The sequence below is a fragment of the Lissotriton vulgaris genome, chromosome 12 (assembly GCF_964263255.1).
Source record: "Lissotriton vulgaris chromosome 12, aLisVul1.2, whole genome shotgun sequence".
Classification (NCBI taxonomy): Eukaryota; Metazoa; Chordata; class Amphibia; order Caudata; family Salamandridae; genus Lissotriton; species Lissotriton vulgaris.
Window position 1 is genome coordinate 85753915 of NC_141700.1, and position 13373 is coordinate 85767287.

Below are 13373 nucleotides of genomic sequence, written 5' to 3' on the forward strand. Positions count from 1 at the left end.
GGTCGAAAGTTCAGGGCTGTGGGCGTGAGCGCTGGTGAGAAGCGTTCCTTCACTCAACCGGCGTGAGGCGAACAGCCAGAAACCGGAACAAGCAACGCGCATGCGCGACGTCGCCGCCACTGAAACACCGGCTCGAGAGCGCTCGCGCTCTCCCAAGAAGCCGACGACCCCTGCTCCCACTCCACCAAAGCAACCGGGCACAAGGACGCGGCCAGGCGCAGGGAGGTGAACACACGCTCCCAGGAAGACACGCCGCTAACGGACGCTGGAAAGAATATCGGTAATGAAAACCGAACAAGAGTACACAAGCAACGCGCAATAAAGCACAGACAGCGCAATACAAGGCAAGTGTACACACCAAAGCAGAGCAATTACAAGAAAAGCAATGCAAGTAAGGTAAAATAGACTTAACTGGCTGCGGAGCAGCAAAGAAAGAGGAAGAAGGACTGATTTATGGACCTTTTATAGTGTTTCCTGGGGTCATTCCCAAGTGTTCATGGGATTTGTAGTTCTGTTTTTGATTGGCTGCTGAGCATTTCATTAAAGAAATGAGAAAGCATAATCGGAGCCTCCTGTCCTGACATAGAATTCAGGTTTACGGCCTGTTTTGTAATTTTCCACAGAAACAGACCTGACGGGGGAATCTGATATACCTTTTCCTAGTGGACCGTTCATTTCCAATCAGCCTTTATTATTTGCTTGTCATCATAATAAACCGAGGTCTTCTGTGTTGCACATACCTTGCAACCATCAGGCACCCAGGCATAAAATTACAAATATTTACAAAATGTGAATTGATGAAACAGTAGACAACCCCTGAGAAAAGTTCCAGACAAAGATTATTACACTCCAAATCTCCAACTCCAAGTGCCTAGTAGGTACTTCTCAGCACGAGGCCCCGCCCCCTCCTCACACTGTGAGATTATTCTTCAAGTTGACAGGTATGAAGTGGCTTTCGTCACTGCAGCTGGTTGATGCAGTGACACGGAGGCCAACAGCCCCCGAATCCAGTATCCTTGGTTACATCCGGGTCATGGGGCACTTGCCTCACCACTGAATGTTGTACTTACCTTCTCTACCGCATAGAAGCCGTGGTGAACTAGAATATAGTGCTCTTCGGCGCTATATTCTAGGCTGCTAAGCACGAGCATAGATTTGTGTTCACGAGACTAGAAATTGAATTATATTGAAGGAACTGGCCGGGTTGGACTATAAAACCGCAAGATGTAATTAGGAATTTGGCGGGAGGCAGTGGCGACCGAGAGTGAATAATCTGTGTACTCAAAGGGCTGTGCTGTTTGCATTTGCATATTTGGAAATAACAGCGACAAGCGTGTTACACCGGCCGGTTGTGAGAGCAGAAGCCTCCAATGAACAAACTCATTCAAATATAAACTGAAGTTGTGTAAAGTCCTGAAGAGGTGAGCTGTGGTCTGGCCATGCCCCGATGTTCCAGAACTTTCCAGTGTAGCGCCCTGTGCACAGTGAATGGAGACAGTGTTAGGAGGTAACTGCCTCTCAATATTCCATGTTTTTGTAAATCAACAACAAACGGAACTCTGTTGTAAGAGTTAGTTGAGGGTGAATATGTCCATGTGAATCCGAATATGCACGAATCTGAAGAGGGCAGTGCTTTTTTTTAGGCGCTATAATTCTAGGAGAGTGGGCCGTGACTCACGAGACCCGTTTCTTTAACTGTGAGAGCCTCGAGCTTTATCGCGGTATTTTAATGTATACAGCGCTTACTAACCCCCTTACAAGGCATCAAAGCGCTTTCGGCGAGTAGCACGCTTCTCCGGGGGTGGCTTTCAGTAGCGCCCTCCGCCCGGGCTTGTGACTGACTGGCCCACTATCCAAGCGCTACCCGCCTGTCTGCCATGTAACTCACTCACTGGTAACACCCGCCTGTTTTAGGTGTGAATGAATGATTCTCTCCCAGCCTTTTACAGCTTCCAGCCTGTCCCACATGTGACTGACTCTTTTCCAGCCCCACCCAGTTTTTGAAGCTTGTTTGACAACTGACTCACTCATTGACAGGCTTTCAACGGCACTGGTGTGTCCCGCACGTGACGCACTGGTTCTCAGTCACCCGCACTGACTAACCCTTCTAGAACCTTCTAGAAATGGTGCACTGTCTGAAAATGGTCAATCGGTTGAGGATTTTGCTTTGTAACCTGTACTGGGAATCTTTTTGCTATCTCAAATTTCACTTTATCAATTTTCACTCAAATCCTAATTTCCTAAACTGCTTGTAACTTGCCTGTTGCACAAGTATTTTTTCTCACCTAACATTAATTGGGGTTCTTGACCTCAGTTACACTAGAAATTCTTCCTTATGGGGCTGGCACCGTTAAAGGGGTGTCAGAGTCCCGCACTAGGTATCCCATTAGCCAGTGCTGGATTAAACCCTGTGGAGGCCCCTAGGCACTCGAAATTTCGTGGCCCCTCTCAAATTATCCCCTAATACGTTTTTCATTTTATAATAAACCAATTTTATGACACCAAACTAAACATTAACAATTAATGTTATTAAACAAAAATTTATTGGAAACAATTTAAGAAAGCTTGATTGTAATTTTCTTTCAATATCAAATCAATTTTATTTTTATCCGTTGTCGCGGGCCCCTAAATGGAATGGGGCCCATTAGCCAGTGCCAACTTTGCCTGTTTGGTAATCCGGAACTGCTGTCAGCAGTGAAGTTCCTCAATTCTGCGTTTCACGATGCTAGAAACATTTTTGATTTTGCCTCAATGTTGCTGTACAGAGGCGAATGTGTAAACTATGGAGGCCATAGTTGACGATTTTGGAACTGGGGAAGTAAAAAGTAAAAGTAAAATTTTTATTTGCACAATTAATTAAAATCATTGCAATATACACGCTCGAAATTGACCGTTAAAAAAGAGAATATTCAGGTCTATTTAAAAAGACAATAAGTTTGTTGGTTGAAAGAGAACGAGAGAAATGTCACTCAGAGAGGATAAAGATCAGACTTAGTCAGATGGTAAGATCGAAGAGTTAATTTCTGTTTTTAAACTTTACAAAGCGTGTCGCCATCTGAGGTGAGTCTCCCCTCATTCATGCATCAAGTGCTTCTTGGCATGTCCTGATATTAAGAAAAAGCCAAATTGGGCGCAGCCAGAAAATTCTTTGGGATCGAAGGCATTGACAAATGCACAAAATATGAATGAGATTTTCCTCTTCCCGTTTACAAAAGCGGCATTGAGAGGAAGCTTCTTTCTTATATCCTTGGCCAAACTTATATGCCTTCAGCGGAATTAAGCCGAAGCGGTATCTCATTAATTGAAGTTTTATATGAGATTTCATAGAGGATGCGGTAAAGATATAAGGCGGTAAAGTTTGCGGGGCATATAGTTTGGCGGCCCAGGGGCCATGGGAGAGCTGAAGTACCTGTTGCGAGTCGAGGTCATTTGATAGAATTTTTGCTTGCTTGGTTAAAAGCTTCGATTTCGCCTCGATGGGCAACGTAGTTGACCATATGTCCTTTGCTTTGAGGGATTCGAGGCAGTATGTCAAATACTTATTCCACAATGTTTTGGGGTTGCTGAGCAATGACCATATACAGCTCTTTAAAGTGTGAGGACTGGCTTGTTTTGTTTTTAGGCAGTAGGAGATGTATCTTGCGCTCATGATCCATCGATGGGAAGATAGAGAAAATTCTTTCCGAATTTGGGCATGGGAGGTCGAGTTCGGCAATCCAAAAACCCTACGGTAACATGACGATTGCGCTCTGTCTAACCAATTATTTATCTTATCTTTAAAGATTATTGCGCCGAAAGAGATTGTAGGAAGGAATTTTGCAGTAATCAATTTTATTAGCGGGACTAAGTCCTGGGGAACCACGTTCGAGTCTCGGCGTCGCCTCAATATCCTTTGATTCTGGGAAAATCACTTAATCTACCCAAGCTTAAAAAACAAGGAATGTGACCTTGTGTAATGTAATTGGTGCTTATGTAAAGCGCTCCAATACCTTCTGTTCGAAATCGCCCTACATAAAACTGAAAAAAAAACAAAGAATAAAATGGGCCTTCTACATTTCGTCAAGGCATACCCCAGAGCCGGTTGCTATGAGAGCCAGTGGTGGTCGGCAGGGATCGGGGGCGGTGGGGTGGGGTTAGAGGGTTAAAAAGTAAGAAAAAAAAAACATACCTGATTGCCGGGTCTCTCCTCTGCCATCCCATCATCGTCTCTCCAGCCGGAACATGGAAGCAGGTAGCACCTGGCTCCCCTGAGCCAATCACAACACTACGATGAAGTGTTGTGATTGTCCGAGCCTTGTGGTTCAGTGCGCAGACGTGGACTAGGGGCCTGGGCATGTGCTCCATGCAGGGTGTAATGCAGCCTGCATGGAGAACATGCGAAGGGTGCAACATTCATGCGCATATAGGGAGTGCAAACCACTCCTCCCCTGCCCTGGTCTGTCAGCAGAGCAGCCCCGCCACCCCACTAAGCTTCTGCAGCAGGAAATATAAATTGATAACGAGTTATCATTTTATGCTTCCTTTATATCACTGCTGTGAGCTATGAGGCGATGCTCCTCCGCCTTTGTGTAGGAGCCGCCACTGATGAGAGCTGAAAAAATTATAGCAAATATTGGCTGTGCAGCAAAGCCTGCTCTGGGTGACCTTGTGCAGGGAATGCATCTCTCTGCCACTGCATCCCTTGTGCCTGCCCACCCATCTTAATACCTGATGGCCCTCCCAGCCGGATACTTCAGCCCGACCCCTTCTCCCTACAGCATCCTTATTGAATATCCCAACTCCAACTCATACTTTCCATTTTCTTGCCTCTTTGCTGACGTTGATGGTCAACTCTGTCAACAGTCTTGTTCTGGTGCAATAGTGAAAAATCCACAGTCGATAGTCTTCTCTGCCCACTGTTTTGTCACAGTTTTGCAGACCACTTCTACGGATATGGATGCCTCAAATGGTGGATCACGCCATGCTAATACAACCAACTGGTGATTTCTGGCACAAAATTGTAGTGACTTATAATGTATGGATAATTAGGGTCAGTGTCGGCTCACACACAATGGGGCCTATTTGCCAAATTGCATTTTGTAGTAGGTTTACTACAAATACAATTAGTACTACTCACGTACTCCATAATGCTATTCACAGTTCTATATGTAGAGGTCTGTCCACCTCTCCTATCTTTTATGTATCGAAACCTCTGACCTGACTATGGGGCTCTACGCAAACGTAAGCACAAGTTTCTGTAGTAAATGTGGGCGGGACAGGGGTGAGTGACAGGCAAATGGGAAATGTGTATGAGGAGCATGGTGGGCTAAAGGAGGGGTTTTCGGAGGGACATGTATCCACCAACAACAATAAGTCCACTTCTAGTCACAAACTGCACTCAACTAGAATTACTCCTGCCAAAAAGAGACCCACAACAGTAGTAGATTTCTCCAGCTCAGACCTCAAGTAAGTCTAACACCTTTACATGGTCAGCCATTGGTACTGCAACACCCTCACACACAAAATAATGGAGGTAGGACTTTAAAATAAACCGCATGGGAGATAGTGTTAAACTAAATAAATAGATTTATACTTTCTAAAAATAAATATTAACACAATGTTAAAAAATGGCCTATAAATAAAAAAGTAAATAATTTTAATAGTTTTTAAATTTAAAAATAAATGTAACTTATTTCTTTTCATATTTAAAATTCGTCTGTACATACGTTTTTCGTCATTTTTAATAAATAAATAAATGTAAACACTACTTTATGTTTTAAAGAAACTCTTTAAAATAATTTTTTTTATCTAATTTAAAAATGAGTTACATATGCAGTAGCATTTTTACAAGTTTGTTTTACATTTAAAATAAACATACCAAATATTATTAATATTTAAATAAAAAATAGTTTAAGTTTAATAAACATTTTAACTGTTTTTTACACTCTACCATAGGAAGATCTCTGCTTATGTGTAAAGTTACTCTTTGTAACTTTACACTCGTAAATTAGATTCCACCTTCTGGTTTTAGGGGGTCCATGATGTCTAATCAGGGGGTCTATGGCACTTTATAAAGGTAAATTCAATTAGAAGATTAATTAAGGGTGATGATTAGACCCAGGATGTTGATTAGAGAGTATAGGAGCAAAATTGATGAAGGGAATTTGAACTAAATATGCAGGAGCCTGTGCACAAACTGCACTTTTTACTATGACTAGTAGTGCTGCAATAGTACTACTCACATACTATAAAATGCATTCACTAAAATGCGCGTGGAGGCCTATGCCTCCAGCGTTCTTACCTTTGCTTTGTGGTGATCTCCACACATGTATGCCAACATTATAACAGTAAATCTGGAAGGGACTGAAGAGTGGCTGGAAAACACCAGAATATACACCACAAAGGGGAGGGGATTAGGAAGGAATAAGGAGGGGATAGGGGAGGGTAAGGGGGAGTTTAGAAAGGGACAAGCAACCACCCCTAATAGAGTAAGGCTATTGCCATTCACAAATTGCACTTCTAAAGTGAATACTGCAAAAAATGACTCAAAACAGTTCTAAATTAATTCCAGTTCAGACCTGGAGTAAGTCCAGCACCCCACATGCCAATCATTGAAAGTGCAACACTCATCCATTGAAAACAATGAAGGTATTTAAAATAGAACCATATAGAAAATAATGTTAAATACATAAAATTAACTTATTTTGACATAAAAATATATATTTATAAATGCTTAGGGAATGATATAACTACATAATAAATAATATTATATTGTAGCCTTAGAGCCCGACCTAACGGGCTCTAACGGCCATTTGAACCTTAGAATGTTGAGAACTCCATTGAATACAATGGAGTGCTCCTTGCTTCTACGAGCCGGTAAAGGCCCGCAGAGCAACATTTCAACGTTTCTTTTGTTCACAGATTTTGCTGTGAACAAAGGCCTCTCGGAGCTCAAGGGGATGTAAACACCCTTGGTCTCCGAGATGCCTTTGTTTTATTTGTTAGAACATTCTGCCCTCTAGTGGCAGAATGTTCTAATAGCCTTATGACCCTTCTTTGCTGGGCTATACCCGCTATTAAAGTCCCGCTCCCATCTTAAAGTTCCGAGCCGAACGCTGGAGCAGGCCTTTAATAGCCGGTATAGCTCGCTACGGTGGGCTATAAGGCTATATTAAAGACCCACAACAGGGTTAAAGGCCTGAGCCGAAGGCTGGGGCCTTTAACAAGGGAGCCAGCCTTTTCTGGCCAGTAGAGCCCGGTAGGAGGGCTCTAAGGCTATTAGAACATACCGCCCCTAGAGGGCAGAATGTTCTAATTACTAATAACAAAGGCCTCTCAGAGCCCAGGGCGGGGGATTAAATCTCCTCAGGCTCTGAGCGGCTTTTGTTCATTGTATCAGCTGTGAACAAAAACAACATTGGAATGTTGCTCTGCAGGCTTCTACCGGCCCGTAGAAGCCCAGTGCACTTCATTGTATTCAATAGGGTGCTCCACATTCCAATATTCTGCTATACTTTAATAAACTATTTAAATGGTAACGATACATCTCATTTCTATTTGTAAATAAAAATAATTATTTTACTGTAGGTGTTTAAAAAAATAAATATATAATAAATAATTATACATTAATTACATATATTTAAATTAATTATTTATTTAATATACTTCTCAGATAATAGTTCTGTAACTTTTCCATTCAAATTGAATATTAAAATATTCATACTATTTTGATTACATTTTAATAAACATATTTAATTTTTGACTATATTTTACCTTGAGGGAGCGGTCCACCCCAGTGATGGAGACTTTAGTCTATGTGTGAAATAGTAACTTTACACTCATGAATCTAGCTCCACCCTCTAGCTTCAAGGGGTAGTTACATGTATGTCTGCGTTTTGGAATAACATTACATTCAGAAATGGTGAAAAGCCAAGAGCAGCAAATTTACTACAAAGTGTAAGAGTAAATGTACGCACGAGCAAACCTGCGTATGTAAATTTACCTTTGTGAATACAGCCACAATCATAGTGAGATAACAGGAGAGGAGCAGGTGGTCTTTATTTATTTATTTGTATTTTGTTGATTTGTTTAATAGGTGTTGGCTTTTGTCATTGGGATACTATACCCATTCGAAAGTCCCTATCCTCTGGTTTATAGTTGGCAAAGTAGAAGGTCAAAGGTCAGATGTGCAAGTTCTTGAGTTAATTCATTATGAGGCTCTTCCTTCTTGGTGAATAGTTGGCCACAAACCTGACTTGCCAGTTCTATAAAAGGCTTGAACAAGAATTGATTAAAGATTTCTTATATTCATGGGTTGGACCCCAGTGGGACCGATGTGTATACAGGTGCCAGAGACGTTTCTATATGGGTGCACCATCAGCGGTTGCCTATGGCACGCTCTCCTAGTGTGCGCTGATGGCATTGTCAACATGGCGGCCTGGAGTGTTTTCCACCAGGTGTGGGATAGCGCACATGAAACACAGGGAGGAGAGGCCACAAACAATGTACAAAGCGTAGGGCACCACAATAACTTGAGCCTTGTAGCCTTTTACATCATGTTTTCCTCAATTCATATTTCTCGAAAGCAATCTTCTTAACTATGTTTTGTGAAATTGGCTTCTTTTTCTTCTTAACCATCACTCTATTGAAATCTTGAAACAGTAGTGATCAAATGCCTTAATTCAGAAGCAAGAGGCTGTTCCTCAAGTAATAAATGATCGAGTCCCAAAAACAAACAGAAAAAAGTTAGAGGTAAAGGTGTTGTTACTCTCAGACAAAGCAGCCTCGGCATGTAGTCAGGGCGCTAAACACGCTCGAGACCCTGGAACCTGGCCGTGTCCCCGTGGCTCTTCAGGTGTGGCCTCACACTGTTCCAGACTTGTGGGTCAGGCACACTGATGGTTCTTCTGCCTTGCTTCATTTCTTATTCAAGCTGTGGAGGTTATCTTTACTCAACCTGTTGTTATGAGCAGCAGTGCCAAGGATCCTTGTTTAACACGTTTTCCCTCATTTTGCAAGCTTCATAGTGAGGATATGACAAACACACACAATTCTATCGTACTGATGCCTTGTGGCCCCAGGTTCAAAGTTATCGATATGCTCTTGAGACTAGCAATTTACATAAGAAGCATAGCATAGGTTTTTTTTTTTTTTTTTAATTTTTGGAAAACCTTTATTAGAGGTAAAACCAGTTACAATTGCTACAAAGCAGAACATCATAATCAGCCATCGGAACAGGTTTAAACAAAGCAAGCATTTAGACCATGGCAGTGCAAGTCTCCGTCCCACAGATGTTCGGTTGCAACCCAGGAGAGCAATTTTGTCGGAAAACAACAGGATTAATGAAGGTTTAATTTTAAATTAAGTATAAAGGGCAGGATCTGTGGTAGTATAAGTAGATCAAAGCAAATCAGGGGAAGCTCAAGAGGCAGGATGATCATAGTCCAGGAGAGCTGCCAGTGGGGCGTAGTGATGTCACTCGGTACCAGGATAGCCATAAAGCAGCAGTCCGCCCCCCAAGCAAGATCCCGATCGCCTTAGCAAAGCAGTCTAAATCCCCCTTACTAATCGAAAGAAGGCAAGTGTGCAGAGAACTACCACCACAAAGATCCCGAATAAAGAAAAAGGAGAAAATAGAAGTAGCCAGAGGCAAAAGAATAAGAAGGCCATAGAAACAAAGAAAAATAAGAAAACAACAACACCCTTCCCCCATCCCCCCACCCTGCACCCCTGCATGTGGCCATGGCCTACCCCCAGCAGCGTGCCTGTCGCCCATTGTGAACCCGAAATATAGACAAGAGAATAAGAGAAATAAGGAGATAAAATAGGAAAAGAAAGAAAAGTAACCAACAGCCCACGATAGGGAAGGAAACATGGGGGAGACTCCCGGTGCGGGAACCCCAACCTCCCCCCCCCCCTTCACCCACCTTTAAATCGATCAGGGAGCAAATTCACAGTATTGGGAGAACCAACTTAAACAGGATGTATCAATCGTTACCTAGTCCAAGTCCCACAGGGGGGCATAATGCACCCCCAGCCGCAGAAACGGCGCCCTAGGCACAACCGACTCTCACAGGTCAACAGGATCAATGATGCAGGTCCCACCCGCCCCAAAATGCCGGACCGGGGTAGACATCACAAAGTGAAACAGTCACAGCAGTCCAGGAGTAACCAAAACCTCTCCAAAGTCTCGTAGAGCAATCAGCCACCAACGATCGTAGTCCAGGGAGTTCGCCATCCTGTAGCCGATCCGCCTTGAGACACCAGAAGTCTTCCCAGGGAGCAAGTACGAAGTGTCGCCAACAGTAAAGCATCTTCACGTCGCGTCACAGCCCTGCAAACACCCTTACCACAATGAAGGTGACGAGCAAAGCTGGTGACGGCCACAGCGAACCATCGGTTCAATAATAATCCGAACTACATCCCACCATCACCAGAATGTAGGTCCGAGGCCCCTCAGAGAGATACAGTCTCCATCCAGACTTCCAGTACATCCAGCCGTCTCCACAAGGTATAATCCATTGAATCGCCAATGTTCCAACAAGCAGCGCCACGGCGCAGTACAGGCAGGCTTAAGAGTCTTCGGTCCCTTCCCAGTCAAGATGGCGAATTGCCTGTGTATCAGCAATAGGCGACACAAAATGTCTGTCTCCCCTCCACTGAGTGTTGATTGCGGCCCGCCCCAGCACAAGAAGGCACATTAGCATCGTACTCTCGCCAGTGCCCATGAGCTAGAGATAGAGTGGCAGTTCAATTTGCAGGCATGTGAAATGCTCCGGGTAAACAGGGAGCAATTCTCAAAGTCCGTCAGCAGTCAAAAATTCTCTGGGGGGGGAAGTAGAGGGGGGGGGGGGAGAAGCAAGCCGCACAGTAGAAATTGTTCAATGCACCTGGAAAGGGCTCCGGAGGTGTCGAGAGTATTTTCAGGTTCCCCGGCGGGAGACCGGCGCCCCACTGGTCGATGCGGCCGTTGTTGTTGCATTGGCGGGTGGGTGCAGCAGAACGCAAGGTCCCGGTCTCCGGTATCTGGCAGGCCGCCCTGCGCCGGGAAGCATATCTCCGTCCCCGGAGTCCGGAATTACGCCGGAGTCGGACGCCTCACCTCGGCGTCCCTTCCGACGGACAAAAGCTCCGCGTGTTCTCGGATCAGGCAAGCGGATCAGGCGGCGAGGAGAGAAGGTCGGCGGAGCCGGGACTCGGTGCGGCCATCTTGGCCGCCGGCCCAGCTCCGCCCCCATAGCATAGGTTTTTGGGGCCTGATGTACAAAGTCCTTGTGCAGATGCAAATGATGCAATTACCCAAACCACTGGTTTTTGACCACAAAAAGATGTTTTACAATTTTCAAAAGTCCCTTTTACAAGTTGTAAAAAGTCTCATAAAAGGACTTTTGCAACCTTATCTGGTACTCAAATAGGAGGTGTTTTGCAAGGGGCATGTACCTCGAATTTGTGATTGGGAAAGAGATGTATCAATGATTTGTGACCGCAATTGCAGGTGCAAACCACTGATCAGTTACAGGCACCTCATAGTGGGTGGTAACGTATTTGCGGTCAAAAAACATAACCAAATGTTACCCACTTGGGAATGCAAATGCAGGGACGGAGGTCTAATGTCCCTTGCAGACCCCTATACATACATTCACAGCCAATCACAGGGAGTTGCAAACAGCGAATAGTGAATGAATACCAAATAACTGATATTCATTAGGTAGGTTGTCTTGTGATTCCAGGAGAAAAGACAATATGAGATGCTAACCATTCATTCACAGGTAGCATCACAACCTGCATTTCCAAACTTGTCGCTGTCCACAGTGTGTATCATTGGTTTGTGTATGGGAATAGTGCATCAGGCCTTACTGGACACCACTAACTTCAATTCACAGAGACACACTGCAAAGTTCAAGTGATTTATTACCATATATAGTGGGGTGCAATGAGTGACTGCACAAGCATGAATGTTCAGTTGAGTAAATAGTAATTGGAGCAGATATACAATAGAGCGCTAGGGAATCATGGATCCTCTTTGGCGAGACGAAGAGAGAGGCGGCATTTTGGAATATATACGTTCAACGCACACAGTAAAATGAGTATAGCATCCACCGTTACTTCTACTGGTTTCCACAGGACTCTCTGACCATGTTCTCATTTCATCTTAGATTCGGTAAACCCACTTTAGATCTACAGTCGCGGACCTCCAGGGCTTTCATCTGAACAGAGTTACTTTACCAAGCATGGCTTAAAATGCAAGGAACATTTAGAGTTTGAAGTGAACTGACAATCCTAGCTTTTCTGGAATAAAGTCTAGCAAGCAGCAACATCTACTGGCAGAATTTGCTCTATAATAGGGATTCAACTAGCAAATAAAGTTTCCTACAAAAATTTGGGGATTTTTATTTCCCTCCAAACTCTGAAAGTGGCCTACATTTATTAAAGTGAGCCCCTCATACAATGATTGGCAGACACAATGCATTTGTATCTATGTCTTAGTTACATGTTGGAGAAGTGTGGCTCAAGGGTTAGAGACGGCAGACCCAGAAGCTGAGATCGGCCCTGGACCAGGGTTCAATTCCCCGCCTCGGCAGGTCTTGGGATCAAAAATTCCATGGACTCGATAATTCTCGCTCCGGTACCTTCTCGACTCACGGGTTCACACTCTGCGACTCTGGGCAATAGCTTGCTTAATCTCCACAACGGCCCCTCGCGGCGGGATGCCTGGCTTTCACCTTGTGGATACTCTGCCGGGGTTATCTCACAGGGGAATACCAGGACGGGTTCCCTAAGCAAGCGCCGGGAAACCCTTTGTGGGTAGCTGTGCGCTATATAAGCTCAAATACATTTACATTTACACATTTACATGTTTGAAGCAGTGAAAATCTCCCCCTAAAAATCAAAAAGTGGGTGAAGTTGGCATCAAAGCCTTAAAATGCCCAATTTTTCTGTAGTAGAAATACGTTTTAGAGGGAACATTTTCGAAAAACCCTAAAAAGTTCCTTTTGAAATGCTGCTCGGAGAAAATAAAAGGCAATTAATTTGAACTTAATCCCCATTTGAGGTAATCTTTGGCTCCTCAATTTCTTACCACCCAGAGTGGCACGGGACGCTATTAAAGACATGATGATTTTCTTTGACCATCTGAAACTAATATGCTTCTTGTGAGGTCGTTCGTGCAATCATTCTGCCTCCTTTTGAGTCTGAGTCCAAGAAGATCACCTACGGTGTCACTCGGGAGCGGGTGCTGCCGCACCTTCTTATCAATAGCTAATCACCCATAGCCAACATTCCATATACCCCAGGAGTGTACTGCGATACGAATGCAGAATATAAACAATATCAAATTCCATGCAACTAACAAAGGGGTGTGGCCAACACCTGCAGATCACATCCTACAAACCAAA